Genomic DNA, 21,715 nt, shown 5'->3' with positions numbered 1-21,715 from the left:
CTGGGCAGGCTAAGCTTTCTTTCATGCTGGGCGGCTCTCTTCATGGGGCGCACTCCTTGCGTGTGGAGCTCCCCTATGCAGGGGACATCCCTGCATGGCACAGCACTTTGCGTGGGCCAGCTCCACACAGGTCAAGGAGGCCCTGGGTTTGAACTATGGACCTTCCATGTGGTAGGCGGACACTCTAATTGTTGAGCCAAGTCCGCTTCCCTAAAAAATCTTTTTCCTCCTATTTTAAAAATAGCCATTTTAGTGGTGTGAAATGGTATCTCATTTTTTTTTTAAGATTTATTTTTATTTATTTCTCTCTCCTTCCCCGTTGTTTGCTCTTTGTGTCCTTTCACTGTGTGTTCTTCTGTATCCACTTGCATTCTTGTCATGCAGGACCAGGAAACTGTGTTGTTTTTTTGTTGCACCATCTCGCTATGTAAGCTCTCCGTGTGTGGCACCACTCTTGGGGTGGGCTGCACTTTTTTGTGTGTGGGGCGGCTCTCCTTGCAGGAGGTGCTCCTTGCATGCGGCAGCACTGCGTGTGGGCCAGCTCACCACACAGGTCAGGAGGCCCTGGGTATCGATCCCTGGACCCTCCATATGGTAGGTGGACGCTCTGTCAGTTAAGTAACAACCGCTTCCCTCATCGTGGTTTTGATTTATATTTCCCTAATGACACGTTTTTTCATGTGCTTATTGGCCATCTGTATATCTTCTTTGGAGAAATGTCTATTCCAGTCCTTTGCCCACCTTTAAATTGGGTTGTCTTTTGTTGTTTTTAGTTTTTTATATATTCTTTTTTTTTTTTTTTTTTATATTCTTGATATTAAGCCCTTCAGATAGTATTTCTAAATTATTTTCTCCCACTCTGTAAGTGATCTTTTCATTTTCTTGACAAAGTCCTCCGATGTACAAAAGTTTTATATTTTGACAAATTCCAATTTATATTTTCTTTTGTTGCTCATGATTTTGGTGTTATCTCTAAAAATTGCCTAATCCTGAAGATTTTCTATGATGTTTTCTATTTTTCTTGTAAGAGTTTTAGCGCTTATGTTTGGGTTGTTGCCCTATTTTTTTTTTTTTGACACCTCTGCTTGGCAGGGCACTCCTTACGCACATCAGCACTGCACGTGGGCCAGCTCACCACACAGGTCAGGAGACCCTGGGCCTGAACCCTGGACCTCCCATGTGGTAGGCAGACACCCTATCTGTTGGGCTAAATCTGCTTCCCTTGTTGATCTATTTTGAGTTGGTTTTTGTATATGTTGTGAGGTAGGGGTTCACTTTCATTCTTACACATGTGAATATTCAGTTTTTCTGGTAACATTTGTTGAAGAGCTTATTCTTTCCCCATTGAGTGGACCTGTGCCCTTGTCAAAAGTCAACTCATTGGAGCGTGGGTGTAGCTCAGTGGTTGAGTACCTGCCTCCATGTACAAAGCCCCAGGTTCAATCCCCAGTACCTCCTAAAAAAAAAAGTGAACTGGCCATAGATGTGTGATCTATTTTATAATTCTGACAGTCATGTCCATCCTACTGACACATAGTAGGAATTTTCACATGTCCTATAAGGATTCTGTACTTGTATAGCTAGTTTGTAGTTTCTTTTAAAGCCAAAGTTCAGTATTTTACATTTTTCGTCTAATAAATTTCATTTAGCTCAATTTGGGCAGCTGTTTAAACAGCTGAAAATTTACCACCACCATCAGCTTTGTGTCAGTTATAAATCTGATCAGCAGCCTATGTTTTTACTTCAAGCCAATAATAAAATACTAATAGCTAAATTTTATTGAGTATACATTCTGTGTCTAGTGCTTTACTGGCATTATCTTATTTAACTGTTATAATTTCATGAGGCAGCTACTACTATCATCTTCATTTTACAGATGAGGAAGATGAGGGCTCTATCATTCTTTGGATTAGCATTTCAAGAAATTACAATTTCACAGAACTATACCAGTTCTCCTTTCTCCTCTTGCCCAATGGGATGAGAGGTTACACAAAAAGCAGTGACATCCAAATAAACAATATTTGTATTTGACATACCCCTGGATCAACTAATCCAGGAAATATAATAAAAATGTAATAAAAATGATCATATTGTTACCAAACTCACATACACTGTCAGACTCACTATGATCTCTTCAAGGCCAGAAACCAGATCATTCTCATATTTGTAGTTTAGGCACCTGGTATAGAGTTTAGACTTTAATAAATATTTGTTAGATGATATTGTCCTTTATACACCCATTTGCCTTTCACTGGTCACCGGCAGTTCTTTTTCCAAGTACTCAAGAGAGCTTCTGTTCAATAAGATGTTCTAGCATTTTTCTGAGGAATCAGCATCCGGCTCAAATATCTACAGCTGGTAGAATCTAACTTCTCCCACCTTTTGAAAACTAGAAAAAATGTATGTATCATCCATCTTCTGGCATCTCCCTCTGCTCCACAAAGCTTCAAATTTATTGGCACTAGTCTATGGGACATAGCATGGTCACCTGCTAACGTTCTCAGACTCTGGATGTAATTCAAATGAACCAGGGGAATTAAACTCATTGAGAACTGGGAGTCTATCTTTCCCTGAACCTGCTCTTTCCAGTTAAGATTTTTGATGAGAGGAGAAATATAAAATAGGAGTTGAGTAGTTAGGTTTTCTCTGTCATGCTATCCTTTATTCATTCTAAATACCTCTCAGTATATCTTTAAGAATACTTTTGGGGAAACGGACTTTGGCCCAGTGGTTAGGGCGTCCGTCTACCATATGGGAGGTCCGTGGTTCATACCCCGGGCCTCCTTGACCCGTGTGGAGCTGGCCATGCGCAGCGCTGACGCGCGCAAGGAGTGCCGTGCCACGCAAGGGTGTCCCCCGTGTGGGGGAGCCCCACGCGCAAGGAGTGCGCCCGTGAGGAGAGCCGCCCAGCGTGAAAAGAAACAGCAGCCTGCCCAGGAATGGCGCCGCCCACACTTCCCGTGCCGCTGACGACAACAGAAGCGACAAAGAAACAAGACGCAGCAAATAGACACCAAGAACAGACAACCAGGGGAGGGGGGGAAAGTAAATAAATAAATAAATCTTTAAAAAAAAAAAAAAAAAAAAAAGAATACTTTTGGGAGCAGATGTAGCTCAAGTGGTTGAGTGCCTGCTTCCCACACAAGAGGTTTGAATAGTTTTTTTTAATTTCTCTCCCCTCCGCTGCCCCCGCTCCCTGTTATTTGCTCTCTGTGTCCATTCGCTGTGTGTTGTTCTGTGACTGCTTCTATCCTAATCAGCAGCACCGGATATCTGTGTTTCTTTTTGTTGTGTCATCTTTTGTGTCATCTCTCCGTGTGTGCGATGTCATTCTTGGGCAGGCTGCACTTTCTTTTGTGCCGGGCGGCTCTCCTTATGGGGCACACTCCTTGCCTGTGGGGCTCCCCTACGTGGGGGACACCCCTCCATGGCAGGGCACTCCTTGCACATATCAGCACTGCACATGGGCCAGTTCCACACGAGTCAAGGAGGCCCGGGGTTTGAATCACAGACCTCCCATGTGGTAGGCGGACACCCTATCCATTGGGCCAAGTCTGCTTCCCGACTTTTTTTTTTTAATTAAAAAAAAATTTCTCTCCCCTTCTCCACACCCCCGGATTATCTGCTCTCTATGTCCATTCACCATGCGTTCTTCTGTGTCCACCTGCATTCTTGTCAGCAGCACCAGCCGTCTGTGTCTCTTTTTGCTTTGTCAGCTCTCCGTGTGTACAGCACCACTCCAGGGTAGGCTGCGCCTTTTTCAAGTGGAGCGGTTCCTTGCAGAGTGCACTCCTTGCGCGTGGGACTCCCCTACGCGGGAGACACCCCTGCGTGGCACAGCACTCCTTGTGCAGCTCATCACACGGGTCAGGAGGCCCTGAGTTTGAACCCTGGATTTCCCATGTAGTAGGCGGACACTCTATCAGTTGAGCCAAATCCACTTCCCAAAAATAAAAAGGAATAATTTTGATTGTCTGCAGGTTTTTTCAAGTGTCATTACTTGGTTTAGGATCTGTCTCCCTGAATCTATTAGAAGCAGCTGACTCTTCAGAGGTTTACAGATGGATGGAGCCTAGGTGGTGGTGGCTCAGTCCAAGCTATATAATTATTTATATAACTAGTTAAGTATCTATAATAGTTTGCCTTCTAACTATATACTTTAAAATTACAAAATATGTTTGGTAATATATGGTGTCATAGCATCTTGATATCCACATGGAAAACAATGAAACTTGGTCCTTCTTTCTCACTCCATATACAAAAATTAATCTGAGATGGACCACAGATCTAAAAATAAAAGCCAGAACCATAAAGCTTCTAAAAAAAGACATCAGAGTTTTTGGAGTAATAAAATTGTTCTAAAACTTTTTATAGTGATGAATGCACAACATTGTGATTTTACTAGAAGCCAATGATTATACACTTTGGATCGACTGTATGGTATGTGAATATATCTCAATAAAACTACTTCAGGAAAAAAAAAAAGACATCAGAGAATATTTTTGTGACCAGCTGGTAGGTAAGGATTTCTTGGACAGGACATAAAAAGTGCTACCTCACTGATAACCTGGATTTCAAAATTTAAAAGGAAGTCTGTTCATTAGAAGATACCTTAAAAAAATTAATAGTTACCATATGGCACCTGGCAATCCCACTTCTTGGTATACACCCCAAAGAAATGAAAGCAGGGACCTGAACAGATATTTGTACACCAATACTCATGGCAGCATTATTTGCCATTGCCAAAAGGAGGAAGCAACCCAAATGTCCATCAACTAATGACTGGATAAATAAAATGTGGTAGATCAATACAATATTACTCAGCCATATAAAGGAATGAAATTCTGATACATGTGACAACATAGATGAACTATGATAACATCATGTTGAGTGAAATAAGCCAGACACAAAAAAGGACAAATATTGTATGAGCTCCTTAAATGAAATAATCAGAATATGCAAATTCATAGTTAGAAATTAGAAGACAGGTTACCAGGGGCAGGGGTAATGGTAGGGAATGGGGAGTTAATGTATAATGGGTATAGAGTTTCTGTTTAGGGTGATGAAAAAATTTTGGCAATGGACGGTGGTGATGGTAGCACAAAATTGCGAATATAATCAATACCAATGAATTGTATACTTGAAAAAGGTTAAATTGGGAAATTTATGTTGTATATATTTTACCATAATAAAAATAAAAAACATAGGACTATACAACACAAAGAATAAACCCTAATGTAAACTATGGATTATAATTAATATAATTATACTATTGGCTCACCAATTATAACAAAGGTACCATATTAATGCAAAATGTTAATAGAGAAAACTGCATGGGTGGGTGGTATATGGGAACTTTGTACTTTCTGCATGATGTTTCTATAAACCTACAACTGCTCTAATAAAAAAGTTGAAAATAATAATAAAAAAAGGTAAGCTGCAACAAGGAAAAAATATTCACCACATATATAGCTGACAAAGAATATATATCCAGAATATATAAAACACTCCTACAATCAACAGTAAAAAAGATGAACAACTCAAGTTTAAAATTGTCAAAAGACAATTTCTTTAGCAAAGATATATGCATGGTTAATAAGCATGCTAAAAGGTGCTCCATAATATCAGTCATCAAGGAAATGCAAAGCAAAATTGCCCTGAAAGGGAGTGTAGGTTGTTCAAGTGATTGAGCACCTCCTTCTGACATGGGAGGTCCTGGGTTCGGTTCCTGGTGCCTCCTATAAAGAAGAAGCAAACACAGAGTACACAATGAACAGACAGAGCAGACAATGAGCACAAACAACAGGGGTGGAGGGGTGGGGTGGGGGGGATACATAAATAAAATAAATCTTTTAAAAAAGCAAAAAAAAAAAACCACAAAACTGCACTGAAATACCCATTTAGCATGGCTAAAATAAAAAAGACTGACAACTCCAAATGTTGGACAGAATATGGAAAAAATGAAACTCACATATTGTTGGTGAGAATGTAAAATGGTACAATCACTTTGGAAAACTAACAGTTTCTTAAAAGTTAAACATAAATCAACCCAATGATACAGCAACTCTACTTCTAGGTATCTGCCCAAGAAAATGAAAACATATGTCTCCCCAAATTTATATAAATGTGCATAGATGCTTTTTTCATAATAACCCCAAATCGGAAAAAAACAAATTTCACCAACAGAATGGATAAACAAATTATGGTACAGGCATACAGTGGAATACCATTAAGCAGTAAAAATGAATGAATTATAAATATATGCAGCAATATGTATGAATCTCAAAAGCACAATGTTGAGTGAAAGATCCCAGGCATACTATACACATACAAACCTCATATTGTAAGATTTCATTTACATGAAGTAGAGAACAGGCAAATCCTATTTATGGTGACAGATGACAAGAAGGTATTATGGTATAGGGGGTGAGTGTGGAGGGGAGACTGGAAAGGGGCACAGGAAACATTCCAGAGTGATGGAAATGTTCTACACTTCTGCTTTGTGGGGTGATTAATGGTGATGCAATTATCAAAACTCATCAAGCTGAATACAAGATCTGTGCATTTTAATTGTATGTAAATAATATCCCAATTTATAATCATAATATGTTATGTTTTCATTCACAGAACAACCTATTCATACTTTTCAAATTCAGGTCTATCAAACTAAATAAGTATATATGATTTAAAATTCTCTTTCCTTTAAAGAAAAATACACATCCTGTAAGCTTACTTTTGGGGGAATCATCAGCTTAGAGACAATGGCTGGATCCAAGAGAATAAGTTTTCTGAGTAAGCAACTCCCAACTTAGATCCAATGATCTAGTCAGTTTTGGCACTTGCTGAGGGTATCTGAAGATGGCACTTTTCCCTGACCCGCGTCATGCTGGGAGAGCTGATGAAGACTTGTTAGCCAAGCACTCACCACTCATGAACAATTCATAATAAGGAATGGAGGATTCAGAAAGTTCTTCTGAATCACAATTTAGGTAAGGAAATTTAACACTGGTTCTAAGTAGAGAAATAGTTTGGGGTTATAGGATGGGCAATAAGGGTTCAGCACATAACTCAGTGTCATGCGTTCCCCACCTCCCCAAGGTCATTCACTACTAGACTAGCCAGAGAACAAGCCCCATACCTGGAGCTCCCCGGCATGAGCAGCTGTGAATCCTCAGAGCAAGCCTCCCTCCTCCTCTGAGGCCACAAGCAGACTTCTGTTCCCTCAGAAACATTCCAAAGAGACAGTGTCAAGAGATTAATTTTGGAATTAGACATCATTTTCTGTGATGAAATTTTTTCAGTAATTGCACCCTAATATCAATATGCTAATATAAAGCATTATGATGACAGCAGAGGCCAGGGCCCTAGTTATTGAAAAGGGCCCTAAACCTTCTTCAAACAGATTGTGACATTAGCTGAACTAACTATAGCCTGTGCTTTAGGTACTTATGTGTAAAATGACTCCTGCTGTTTATGCAAGTTGATTCGTTAATAAATATGTATTAAGCACCTACTATGGGCCAGGCACTATGGAAAGAATAGGCTACTTTGATGAACAAAACACATATACAGTTTCTCCTTGCATGGAGTCTGCAGTCTAATGGCAAAGGAGAGGGAGCTGTGGGAAGCATATGACAATAAAATAATTGCAAATATATAATTACAACTTGAGATAACTGCTATGAAGGAAAAGTACAGGATGCCATGACAGCATTTGGCAGATATAAGTTAACATTATTTAAAGAAGCATTAGGGGAATGGCTGTGGCTCAGTGGTTGAGTGCCTGCTTCCCACGTACAAGGTCCTGGGATCAATCTCCGGTACCTCTTTAAAAAAACAAACAAACAATAATAAAGAAGCATTAGAAGGATAAATGATATATCTGTACTTGTACTCTGACAGCCATGTGAGTAAGAACTATCTACCCACACTCCAGGATTGAATTATTATAACCCTAATATTGGTAGTTCAGTAAAGAAAAAAAACAGCAGCCCATGTCATTAAAAAGTCAGTTTGTGATTCAAAAATACTCCCTCACCCAGAGTCGTGTCCAAGCCTCTATCCAACAGCATTTCTTCAGTGTGAAAGGGAGGTAGAAGAGCAAAACATTCAGGGAAGCGGATGTGGCTCAAGCCACTGAGCTCCCGCCAGACATTAAACAAACATACATATGGATAAGCCGACAGGTGCTCTCCCTGGCTATAAGTGTATAACTGGACGATTTTGAATAGGGTGTTCAGAAAAGACCTCTTGGGAAACGGATGTGGCTCAGGTGACTGAGCACCCACCTACCACATGGGAGGTCCTGGGTTTGGTTTTCAGTGCTTCCTGGAGGAGATGAGCAAGAGAGCAACCTGGTGCAACAGTCAGGCATAGTGAGCTGACATAACAAGATGACACAACAAGGAGATACAAAGAGGAAAGACAATAAGAGATACAACAAAGCAGGGAGCTGAGGTGGCTCAAGCAATTAAGCGCCTCTCTCCCACTTGGGAGGTCCCAGGTTCGGTTCTCGGTGCCTCTTTAAGAAAAGACGAGCAGACACAGAGAGCACACAGCAAATGGACACAGAGAGCAGACACTGAGTACAAAAACAATGATGGGGGGATAAAGAAATAAAAAATCATTTAAAAAAAGTCAGAACTTCAAATTTATGATTATACACTCTCTTATGATGCTGTGTTCAAGCATCTGGCTGAAAACTCTAGATTATGCCTAATAAATCACAGTAGCATCAACTACCTGATATCTGTCAAATACATTTAGAATTTGACAGTTGTGTTAGTCAGGGCTCTCCAGAGGAACATAACCAACAGGATGGAGATATATATATATATGTACAATTACAGATATTTCATTTTTCCCTTTAATACTCCTTTATTATTGTTTTTTGTGTTTTTTTAAGGAGATCCCAGAGATTGAACCCAGGACCTTGTACATGAGAAGCAGGTGCTCAACCACTGAGCTACATCTACTCCCCAATGAGAGTTGTTGTTTTTTTGTTGTTTTTTTTTTTGTAGGAGGTACTGGGGATCAAACCCGTGACCTCATACATGGAAAGCAGGTGCTCAACCTGCTACATTCACTCTCCTCCAATGAAGGTTTTTTTTTTAAAAAAAGATTTATTTATTTAATCCCCCCCCCTCCCCCGGTTGTCTGTTCTCTGTGTCCATTTGCTGCATCTTGTTTCTTTTGTCCGCTTCTGTTGTCGTCAGCAGCACAGCAAGTGTGGGCGGCGCCATTCCTGGGCAGGCTGCACTCTCCTTCGCGCTAGGCGGCTCTCCTTACAGGGCGCACTCCTTGCACGTGGGGCTCCCCTACACGGGGGGCTCCCCTATGCGGGGGACACCCTTGCGGGGCAGGGCACTCCTTGTGCACATCAGCACTGCGCATGGGCCAGCTCCACACAGGTCAAGGAGGCCCGGGGTTTGAACCGCGGACCTCCCATGTGGCAGACGGACGCCCTAACCACTGGGCCAAGTCCGTTTCCCCAATGAAGGTTTTGATGAACTCCCCAGGAGAAGCTGGCTGGCTAAAGTGGAGATAGAAATTCTTCTGACCATGGAAATAATCAGTTCCCCTTTTAAGGCCTTTAACTGATTGGATAAGACTTCTTTTCATTGCTGAAGGCAATCTTTGTTGATTGTAGATGTAATTAGCCATAGATGGAATCAACTGACTATGATTTAAATCCACAAAACACCCTTACAGTAATAATCAGGCCAGTGCTTGCTTGGCCAAACAACCATTAACCTACCCAAGGTGACACATGAACTTAGTTAAGTGGGACTCATGGTCTGTTATTTTCTCCCATTTCTCTTCCCTCCCTACCTGAATAAATTACTGGCCTAACTCACCCGACGTGCTCTTGAAATTCATTACTGCAGCATAATCAAGAACCTAGACAAAATCTGTAACAGCAGGGTCTTGTGAAATGCACAAATTTATTAGAGAGATAATGTATGTACTGGCCTAAGTAGTTGGAGCAGAATCTTATTTAATGGTTCAGGAAAAAAAACAAGTATATGAAAACTGTATAGCTTTGAGGGCCCCTTGGGATTAGGAAGATGAGCTGCTGCTCTCAAGTCTTTTGTAGCAACATGACCTGCTGAGGAAGGGAATGCCCTCTTAACTTAGAAGCAAAGTGTGTGCCAAATCTTGCAGGGTCACAATGATCCAGCACCTAGGGGCTATGTTCAGTCAAACACCAACAAGTGTGAAGGGAAGGCAAGTGATAATGACTAAAACCTAACCAGTTCATTGGGAACCAATCGGCTATAGTGAAGCCCCCTGGCTTATAGCCAGTACATCACTCTGTCCAATCAATTGGACAACGTAACATTTCCTGAATTTATCTACTGCTTTAATTTAAGCCACCATTGTCTTTTGCCTAGATTTTCCCAACACCCACCAATTCTGGCCATGATCGTTTCCTTCCTCAGCCTTTAAAAGTTCCCCTAGGGGAAAGCGGATGTGGCTTAAGCAGCTAGGCACCTGCCTACCACATGGGAGGCCCTGGGTTCCCAGTGTCTCCTAAAGATGAGCAAAACAGCGAGCTGACACAGTGGGCTGATGCAACAAGATGATGTATTGAGATGATACAATGAGATGACACAACAAGGAAACCAAATGAGAGACACAAGTAGGGAGTGGAGATGGCCTAAGTGATTGGGTGCCGCCCTCCCACATGGGAAACCTGGGTTTGGTTCCCAGTGCCTCCTAAAAGATGAGCAGACACAGAAAGCAGACAGTGAGCACAAAGAGGGAGGTGGGGGGGGTATCAATAAATAAAATAAATCTTAAAAAAAAAAAGTGCCCCTAGGGTAAAGCCCAAATTCCTTGATGGGGCTCACAAAGCATTTCCCTAGTGTGGGTTAGGCTCTTCTCTGTATCTCACCACTTACCCATTAGCCCTGCACTCAACATGCTATCAGCTGGCCATCATTTAACTTCTTCAATCCTGCTCGAAGATTTTTATCCTGTTTTCTCTGCCTGAAAAACTTTTTTCTTATTTTCCTGGGTCTCTTATTTTCTTCAGCTCTCCACTTAAACTAAACATGACTTCTTCAGAGAGGTTGTGCCTACCAGGCTTGGTTATGTGACTCTCCTCCCAGTTCCCAAAGCAGCCTGGGCTTTGGTTTTCAGGGTTCATAAACACTTCTTGGGATAATTTATTTAGTATGTCACAATGGCAAGGACCTTGCCTGTCTTATCTCCTGCTGTGCCACCAGGACAGAGCACAGTGCCTGGCACTGAGTAGGTACTGTGAATATTGACTATGGAATGAGTATGAATGGATGAGAACAAGAATGAATGAAGGGAAGCGGACTTGGCCCAATGGATAAGGCATCTGCCTACCATATGGGAGGTCTGCGGTTCAAACCCCAGGGTTCCTTGACCCATGTGGAGCTGGCCCACGTGCAGTGCTGATGTGCACAAAGAGTGCCCTGCCACACAGGGGTGACCCCTGCGTAGGGGAGTCCCATGCGCAAGGAGTGCTCCCCATAAGGAGAGCCGCCCAGTGCAAAAGAAAGTGCAGCCTGCCCAGGAACGGCGCCCCCCACATGGAGAGCTGTCACAGCAAGATGATGCAACAAAAAGAGACACAGATTCCTGGTGCTGCTGCTAAGGACAGAAGGGGTCACAGAAGAACACACAGTGAATGGACACAGAGAGCAGATGGGGGGGGCAATAAATAAAAAAATAAATCTTAAAAAAAAAAAGAATGAATAATAACTTTAAAAATGAACAAATGAATCACAAAATCAGGTCAAAAGTTGCTGGCCTGACTAAAAGGTAATGCAGTTCTTCCTACTTAGTTCCTTTTTTGCCTTTCTTGTTTTAAATAAATGATTATTTTAAAATCTTAAGCATACAAGCTACCTGATTAATGCCCAGAACTGAAACTGTGCAGCAGTTTGATATTGTGTATGAATTCCAAAAATAGATATTAGATTATGTTTGTGAACTGGTCTGGGCATTCAGTTGGATTCAGAGGTTTCACTTCTACTTAATTAAATAATGATTAAGGCTTTGATTGGGCCATGTTAGTAGGACATTGAATCCCTGCCCCCTTGATGGGCTGGAACTCACAGAGAAAAGAGCAAAGCAGATGAGTCAGTTGGAGTTTTAATGCTGGAGCGCGGGAGGTAAGCACAGAGGAGCGGAGAGAAGGCTTGATTAGACATGGCAGAAGTTCTGTGAAGACAGAGATGGTCGCCTGATAGTTTACATCTGACCTTGTGGAGATGGCAGGGCAGCTGAGTCCAGAGAGAGGCAAGCCCCTGGAAGAGAGGAATCCAGGAAGCCTGAACCCTCACAGATGCTAGCAGCCGTCTTGCTCCAATACATGGCAATAGACTTTGGTGAGGGAAGTAATGTATGCTTTATGGCCTGGTAACTGTAAGCTTCTATCCCAAATAAATATCCTTTATAAAAGCCAACAGATTTCTGGTATTTTGCATCAGCACCCCTTTGGTTGACTAATACACCGTGGAACACTGCCTTAGAGAGGGGCACTATGACCTCACATCCAGTTGCAAAGCGATTTATAACATGAGAGCGTAATTCTTGAGCATAGTAAAGGAGATAAAACAAAAATATGAAGACAAATTTTAAGTTTAATCTTTATTTTGCAAAACTCAGGAAACTGTTGGGAACATAAATAGGAAGGCCTGAAATAAGTCAAGTGCCAAGAATTAGGAGGGTGTGCATGGCTGTTCCCAGTCTTTCTTTTGGCCCCCTGATGTCCAGAACTGAGCTAGTGTGGCAGCCAGGGTGTCAATGCCTCAAAAGCAGACTGGTCCCAAAGAGGAAAGTCGGTCACGTCATCATTAGAGCCTAAGCAGGAGTTGGGAGCAAGTCTGTGGTCTGTAGTTCTAGAGTGCTGAACTGAATGTTCACAGCTGAGTGACTACCTAAGTTCCATCTTCCTGTTAACTGACCTGTACTACAGTCTGAAAGGGTAATATGAATGCTTGCAGCTAGATGTGAAAACAATCCTTTATTTGCATTTATGTTCCCACTGAAAAATAAAAGCCAAGCCAAAGAAACAAGAATTCAGTTTTACGAATTAAGAGTTATGATAAATGTTTTGGGTTCTGTACTTCAAAGATCCAGAGGGTCTATGGAGAAAGCTTAGGTTTCTTAAGATTTGTTTATTTTAACAGTGACTCCGTGCCATGTCATAGAATCCTGCCTTCCCACTGAGAGTGGCAGCGCAAAAAGATGGTATTCCCCCATGTTCATAAGATGGCAAAGTGGTGAACAGCTAAGCAGCTATCCACACCCCCAGCCCTAGCCAGAGATTTAAGCCACGCCCCCCCCCAAACACACATACACAGTATCCCAGGAAAGATGCCAATGACAGGCCTAATGACCTGTCCTATGAGGCATAATTACCTGAAGTACAAAAGGGTCAGCTAGACTGGGTCATAAAGGAGAAGAAAATTTTACACCCACAGAGGTATCTGGTTCACTATCAGGCCCAAAAGTTAGCTTCAGCTGACAATTACAGTAGGAAAAAGCACATTATACATAACTTGCTTTATCAGGTCCTTATCATTATTTTTTAAAAATCTGGTAATAACAAGAACATTATTTTTTTCTAAGACTGTTTTAACAGTGAGTTCCAGATTAACACTGACTTGAAAATTCCTTCCTCAGCTCTGTTTTCTAAGTTTTATCTCATCCTTCAATTTTCACTATGATTTCCATGTAAACATTCTAAACGTCTCATCTCTTGCCTCCACAACTCCCTCTGGCTCTGGCTCCAGGCCCATACTTCTAAATGTCTACTGGAAATTCCCACTTGAGTGAGCTACCACCTTCTCCCAACTCAAATTCATCTTTCCTCATATTCATGAACTTTGTCCTGTGCACCCCCCTACAACTTTTTAATCCACAATTCCAGTCACCAGAGTCCTTACCTCATTGTTCCACAAATACATTTTAGCACCACAATGAGTCAGGCACTATGCCAGGAGTTGGGGCACAAAACACTTATCCTGAGAGGCCAGGTTCCTGGGGCTTACAAGTTTTCATTTTTTGATACCTCCGTAGCTGAATACCAAGATCTGATTAGACACAGGAATATAATGAGTGCTCTCTGATCCATCCCTGTGGCAGGCATGTGAACAAAGACTCAGCCTTCACTTTTAAATCGCAGAAGTAAAACATACTTGTCTATGATGCAAGTAGCAACCACAGACAAAGGTGTGTCACATACTTTGATTTTACCAGTGGCCTCAAGAAGAGGGTTTTACTTTTTTTCTTTAATTGAGGTGAAAGTCACATAACATAAAATTAACCATTAACCATTTTAAAGTGTATAATTCAGTGTTAGGCAACATTTTAATTATTATGATAAAGGTTTTTCAATTTACAAACCTAGTAAGTTTTCTTAGGGTTTTCCACCTTCTATTTGGTTACAATTATTCTGCTTCTGAGAAAACCAGCTACTTCTATGGCAGCAAAAGACACTTTGGGTCACCCATCTACCTTCCTGCTGGATTTTGGGTATTGGATATTCTTAGGGCACCCAGCAGCAAGACAACCCACACCAGCACTCTTTAACTCTGTGTTACACAACCTCTGTACTAGAAAAGGTAAGTAGTTTCTCAGTGACTGGAGAGGCCAGCTCCCTTTATAAGTGTCTCCTACTTGTGTACAGAAAACTACTTACCAACTGGGCCATGACAATGCTCAGCTATGAGTTAACAACCTCCTGTCAAATGTGAGATGTAAAATAATCTGAATCTCATAACAGACTTTACCACACCGCCCCCTTTTTCCTTTCTTTTATTGTTGCTAATGTATAATGAAGGCTGCCTACTGAAAACAGCCATTCATTCTAGTATTTTTTAATTTTCTAATTTTTAATGTTTAAATAATGCACAATTGTCTTGTATCCCTGTTGAGACTCTAGGATCTTTAAGAACCAAGACTGGGTTTTATATGGTATTAAGCAAATAGGCAGTCCCTGTTAATCTGAAGTTTCACATCTCAAGGTATTTGGTAACATTCCCATATAATTTGGAAATTACTTAACTTTGGTGCATGTAAATGTTATTTGAACAATAATCTTAGTATATGTGGCAGTTTGAGATTATTTATGAATCCCCAAAAGAGAAAGATTATGTTAATCTATTCCTCTGGATGTGATACCCTTTGACTGCATTAAATTCAAAGGTTTTGAGTTAACTTGATAAAATCAATTTAAGGAGAGACAGATGGGGCTCTTGCAGTTGGGCGTCTACCTACCACATGGGAGGTCCCGGGTTCAGTTCCCAGTGCCTCCTAAAGAAGATGAGCAAGACAGCGAATTGGTGAGCTGACGCAATGAGATGACACAACAAAGAGACACAATGAGAGACATAACAAGTGGGGAATGGAGGTGGCTTAAGCCATTGGGTACCTCCCTTTCACATGGGATGTCCTGGGTTTGGCTCCCAGTGCCTCCTAAAAAAGAAAACACGCACACAATGAACGGACGCAGAGCAGACAGCGAGTGCAAACAATGGGGAGGGGGAGAAATAAATGAATAAATCTTTAAAAAAAAATCAATTCAGGGCTTTTGATTCCACCATGTCAGTAAGGCATGACTCAGATTGAGTCCCCACCCCCTTGGTAGGCTGATATAAAAGGACACTCACTCAAGAAGACACACAAGAAGAGAGAGAGAGCTTTGTCATGTTTGATCCTGGGGCCCAGGGGAGAGATGAGACATTCACCTGAGCAGCTATGAAGGTCAGGAAAGAAATGAGCCCTGTGCCAGAGACTGATATAGGAAGTCCTGAGACACCAGGCAGAGATGGCCCACCATCCTGCTTCAACATGTGGCAGCTGACTTTGGTAAGAAAGTACCTCTTATGGTACCTCGAGTTGGACTTTCCATGGCCTTGAGACTGTAAGCTTTTACACAAATAAATATCCTTTAAAAAGTCAACAAATTTCTGGTACTTTGCATCAGCACCCCTTTGGTTAACTAATACAGTATATGAGGGATATTAGGCATTGAAGGAAGAAGAAACAAAATAATTTTAAGAGAATAACCAGGGCTTGGGGAGCCAAAATGACCAAATTAAGCACAATGATTTCTTCTGAAAATAACATCAGATAAGGCATATTGTTAACTCATTTTCCCTACTGCTCCAAAATATAAGCTGTGCCCTCTGAATCCTTGGCAAAGGAATATGAACGCAAAGGGCTGCAAAGTAACTGGAAGTATAGCTGAGTGCTCTACCATCCCCATTTCTCCCTGACAATCAGAGGAAATTGGGCAGGATACAGGCACTATCTCAAGTGCTCCCAGAACCACCCCCAGAGGGGCCCCTCAGAGATGATAATCTTTTCTTAATGAGAGTCACAATCTGAAGAAACCACTCTCCATAAGAGGTCCTATACTATGGTTTGGGGTGCTGTGCTACCCATCCTAAGGGCCAAAACCATCCATCAACAAGCACCAAAGAAAGTAGCACAGGTCTGTATGGTCACCTTTTAGCTATACAAACATAAATTAATTATCTAGGAAACCTCTTTACTGTTTGGTTCACTGACACCTGAGATGGGAAACACAGTGCTGCCTAGTGCCATTCTTCCCTGGCCACATACCAACTTTAATACAGGAAGAGTGAGAAGGGATGATGAGTCTATAGAAAAAAAATGAGTTCAATAGCCTCATTTACTCCTAGAAACTTTTAGGATGATTGTTTTATTTTATTAAATATATAATCATTATAAAAAATTACTGTGTAATTTCTTTTTGTTTTTTGTAAGTTTTAATTTGTTTGAGTAGTGATCAAACTGTATTCATAATTTTGTATCCTGATTTACTATTGTGACATAAGTCTTTTTCATGTTATCATAGTTTTTAATGGTTACATAATATTTCACTGGCTACATGAACCAAAGGTTTTCATTTCCCCAGTGTTAGATATTTATGTTCTATTCATTTTGTTATAAATATTGCAGGTGAAGAAATTACAGTCCAGAAATTACATGGTTTCCCTAAAGTTTCATTTTAAGTAAAATATAATTTCGAAAGTAATAATAAAGATTTTGAGGTTGTAAAGTGACATGGCAAATCTCAAAGCCAAGGAGAAGTGTTTTGGGCGTTCTCTATTTTGGGGGCTATTTTCCTAAGAAACTGAGAGCTGACAGTTGGAAAGCAGCACAGATATCTCAGGTCATAAAAAGGAAGTCTGTGTTCAGGATTTAGGACCCATTCTCCGGAGCCTTCTTCATAGACTAATCCTTCGTTGTGGAGGACCAATAGAAACCCCTACAGAAGACTCTTGGGAAAGGCTTTATGAGGTCATGGGGAGAGTGAGCTACACCTCCAGCAGTTCCAAGGCTCTCGTGGGTCCCCAAGAGTATGGCATTTTGTTCCTGGCTATTCTCATTAACAGTACAAAGGCACTTTTTGCAACTCCCCATTCTAAGTGCAGGAACTAAAGAATAAGTTCTTAAAGGATAGGGCTTAAGTATTTATTTAAGTAAAGCAGGAATATTCATCTCTTCTGTGGGAGATTGAATTGTGTACCCCAGTTTGGACATGTTCTTGGTCTTGATCTGCAATCTGGTGAGTGTGGTAAATAGGATCTCTTGAAGATGTTAGTTCAGTTACGGTGTGGCCCAACTGAATCAGATTGGGTTTCAATCCAGATTATTGGAGTTCTTTACAAGTAGAATGAATTTCAGACATAGAGAGCCATGGGAAGAAGCCAGAAATCAAAAGAACCTAAGGGAGAAAGGCAAAGACATTCCCATGTGTACTACACCATGTGACTAAAAAGCCAAGGACCAAAGATCACCTGCAGTCAGTTCCAGAATGCCAGAGTCTTCAGGGGACAAAGCATCACCTTGACAACACCTTGATCTTGGACTTCTCCTAGCCTCAAAACTGAGAGCTCGGTAGCAGATGTGGCTCAAGCGATTGAGTTCCTGCCTATCACATGGGAGGTACTGGGTTCAGTTTCCAGTGCCTCCTGGAGAAGACAAGTGAGCTAGCACAAAGAGCTCACACAACAAGGAGATACAAAGAGGAAAGACAATGAGAGATACAACAAAGCAGGATGATGAGGTGGCTCAAGTGATTGAGCGTCTTTCTCCCAAATGGGAGGTCCCAGGTTCTGTTCCTTGTGCCTCCTAAAGAGAAGATGAGCAAACACGCAGACACAGAAAGCACATAGCGAATGGACACAGAAAGCTAACAGCAAGTGCGAACAAGGCAGGGAGGGAGGAATAAATAAAAATAAGTCTTTAAAAAAAAAAGGGAAGCAGACCTGACTCAACTCATAGAGAGTCCGCCTACCACATGGGAGGTCCAGGGTTCAAACCAAGGGCTCCTGACCCATGTGGTGAGCTGGTCCATGCACAGTTCTGCTGAGCGCAAGGAGGGCTGTGCCATGCAGGGATGCCCCCATGTAGGGGAGCCCCATGCTCAAGGAGTCCGCCCCACAAGGAGAGCCACCCCATGAAAAAAGTACAGCCCACCCAGGAGTGGCACCACACACACACACAGCTGACGCAGCAAGATGATGCAACAAAAGGAGACACAGATTCCCAGTACCTCCGAGAATGCAAGTGAACACAGAAGAACACACAGCAAATGGACAGAGAGAGCAGACAACGGGGGGAAGAGGAGAGAAATAAAATAAATCTTAAGAAACAAAAAAAACAAAAAAAGAAACTGTGAGCCAATAAATTCCCATCATTTAAGCCAACCCACTGGATGGTATTTGTTTTAGCATCTGGGAAACTAAAATATCTTCCTTCTTAACATTCAATCCATATTACAGTATCTAAGTTCTTTCTCATCATCTTGAGCGAGAAAACAGACTCCCATTTCTCATTTCCTTAGTCTTGGTTTGATGAGATGGCACTTTAGTGAGCTCATTCCTCACTTAATGTCTAATTCATCAGGGAAGCGGACGTGGCTCAACTGATAGAATGTCGGCCTACCATATGGAGGATCCAGGGTTCAATACGCAGGGCCTCCTGACCCGTGTGGTGAGCTGGCCCATGTGCAGTGCTGCTGCATGCAAGGAGTGCTGTGCCATGCAGGGGAGCCCCATGTGCAAGGAGTGTGCCCCGCAAACAGTGCGCCCTGCAAGGAGAGCAGCCCTCTGTGAAAAAAGTGCAACCTGCCCAGGAGTGGTGCCGCACACGCGGAAAGCTGACACAGCAAAAAAGTTTCCTGGTGCCACCTGACAACGTAAGTGGACACAGAAGATCACACAGTGAATGGACACAGAGAGCAGACAACAGGGGGAAGGGGAGAGAAATAAAATCTTAAATAAAAAAAAGTGCAAGGAAATTTTACGCTTTCACGTTTTTCTCAGTATCTCCTATCATTCATACTTTCATGAGCCCAAGTTTATTTCAAGTATCTTTATTTTTTTTTTACCTATTTCTGGCCCCCCCAAGTTGTCTGCTCTCTGTGTCCATTTGCTGTGTGTTCTGTGACTGCTTCTATCCTTATCAGCAGTACCAGGAATCTGTGTTTCTTTTTGTTGCATCATCTTCGTGTGTGCGGCGCCATTCCTGGGCAGGCTGCACTTCTTTAGCGCTGGGCAGTTCTCCTTACGGGGCGCACTCCTTGGGAGTGGGGCTCCCCTATGCAGGGGACACTCCTGCGTGGCAGGGCACTCCTTGCACACATCAGCACTGCGCATGGGCCAGCTCCACACGGGTCAAGGAGGCCTGGGGTTTGAACTGTGGACCTCCTATGTGGTAGGCGGATGCGCTATCCATTGGGCCAAGTCTGCTTCCCTCAAGTATCTTTCATTCGCCACTTTTTAAAACACCTGACATCTAAATTTTCAAGTATTTAGACTCTCTTGAAGTTTACTAAGACAAGCTAATATAAGCTGCTACTTTTGTAAGAAAAAAACATGTTAAAAAAATCCCATTATTATATCTTAAAAAAAATGGTCAAAAACAAAATTTTCCATTTTTTTCCTAGATGCTTTCCAATTCCAATATTGGATTATCCCAGAATAAAACCCCCTACTATAAATATCCATGAATCACTTTTCAGGCATCAAAGGCTCTTTTGCTACTTCTAAGTTGGTGGTCTCTCTGATTCCCATGTTTTCTAAACATTGACTTCTGTATTACAACTTCTTACATCAGGTGACCCTGCATCCCCAGTTCATTTTTCTTATCACGAAACTAGAAAATCAGTTCAGTGAAAGTAGATCCTGTTAGTATTACTGGTATATCAGGTATAGTTTCCTCATGGTTGGCCAGTCAAATACTGTTGATTACTTTATTGCAGGTCATATTTGATAAGAGTCCTAAGTTGCCCCAGAAAATAGAGTGGATGCTAAGTAATTGTCAAACGTTTCACCACTGCAGCAACTAAGAAACACTTTGAAAGCTCTCTGTAAATCCACTCTACTCCTCTTCTGGATTCAAGTGCCTTTCCGATTGCAGAAGCTCAGAAAATGCACACAAAGCTATGGGACACGATGTTATCCCATTCAAGCAGTATTTTCAACAGCTTGCTCAAGAAGATATATGTACTTACACTCCAAGTACCCTCTAGACACCATACTGCAATGCCTCAGTTCCAAAAGATGGCAATTGTTCCCTGACACCGTATCTTAATTTTTGGTTGACTTGCCTAACTTCCAGCCTGGCCAACACTAAAGTAATGGAGTTTCTATACAGAATACAATGCTTTTCATAAAGCCTTCCTGACAAGATTTTATTAACAGTGCTGATTTTCCCCACAGATTACATACCCCTCTGATAGTGCCACACTTTATCTCTTGGGGTATTTATAAAAGTTATTTCCACAGATGCAAAAAAGTCAATAAAACACACAGCTACAATATCCATAGTTATGATCTGGCATTGATATATGAACGTAACACAGTGCTTTCTTCTTTAAACGTACTTGACCTATTAACCTTATCACACTTTCAATATATCTTCTCTTATCAGTCTAAAAAATCCTGCTTCAGACTCAAATATACATTAAAAATTAGCTTTATCATATAGTTAACAGTAATACTGTAATATTTTTACAGCGATGGCCAAAAAGGTACTATAAAAAATTAGTTTTATCAAGTTAGCAATAAATTGATTTTGATGATTAGAACCAGGGACCATATTTTCGAAATCATGCTCTTCTTTCCCCCATATTGTAAATGCTTAATCTTTTGGGGGGTAAGGGTTTTTTTTTGTTTCTTTCTTTGTTTTTGTTTTTCTTTGGTTGTCCTGCTACTGACGGGTCCTAGTATTATTCTAGAAATCATATCTGAACTTTCCAAGCAAATAAAAAGAACAAGTAGATCAGACCCAGAACTAATCATTCCATAGGAAAAGTAGGACAAACAAGTGGTCAGTGAGGGCCTCTCACAACAGAATCTTATCTGTCAAATGGAGATTCCACCAACAGAGCTGTTGGCTGAAAAACTTCAACTCAATCCAGACAGATTCTCTAAACTTCTGGTCCAAAAGCAGTAATTTTTTCCCCACATTTTCTATAAAATAGATAGCCTTAAAACTCTTTGTTCCTTAGTGTAGCTTTTCAGAAAGAAATGAGCTTCCTTTTAGTGAATGAATCTAGCTTTCCTACTCTTTAAAGGCAACCCTCTTCTTCTCTCTTCTTATCACCTAAACGCTTTAAGGGTCTTTCTTTTCTCATTGAAACAGCAGTTCCTTTCAACAGTAGGGTCACACTAAGGGCTCTTCCCTGAGAGGC

At 41.4% G+C, this 21,715-nt stretch overlaps 1 protein-coding gene across 3 annotated transcripts in view; it reads right to left on the bottom strand.

The window, feature by feature from the left end:
* Positions 1–21,715, bottom strand: part of GFOD2 (Gfo/Idh/MocA-like oxidoreductase domain containing 2) — a 52,201-nt gene that overhangs the window by 27,125 nt on the left and 3,361 nt on the right. Inside the window, exon 1 of one of the 3 annotated variants that reach the window (XM_058279846.2) lies at positions 7,139–7,220. The exons of the other annotated variants lie outside the window; for them this stretch is intronic. The gene's annotated coding sequence lies outside the window, so the exon portion shown is untranslated. Of the gene's footprint in view, positions 1–7,138; positions 7,221–21,715 lie in introns of those variants that run through there. 3 annotated transcript variants of the gene reach the window in all.

The sequence above is a fragment of the Dasypus novemcinctus genome, chromosome 18 (genome assembly GCF_030445035.2).
Source record: "Dasypus novemcinctus isolate mDasNov1 chromosome 18, mDasNov1.1.hap2, whole genome shotgun sequence".
NCBI lineage: Eukaryota > Metazoa > Chordata > Mammalia > Cingulata > Dasypodidae > Dasypus > Dasypus novemcinctus.
Note: the sequence above shows the minus strand (reverse complement) of the source record. Positions and strands in the feature narration are given on the sequence as shown.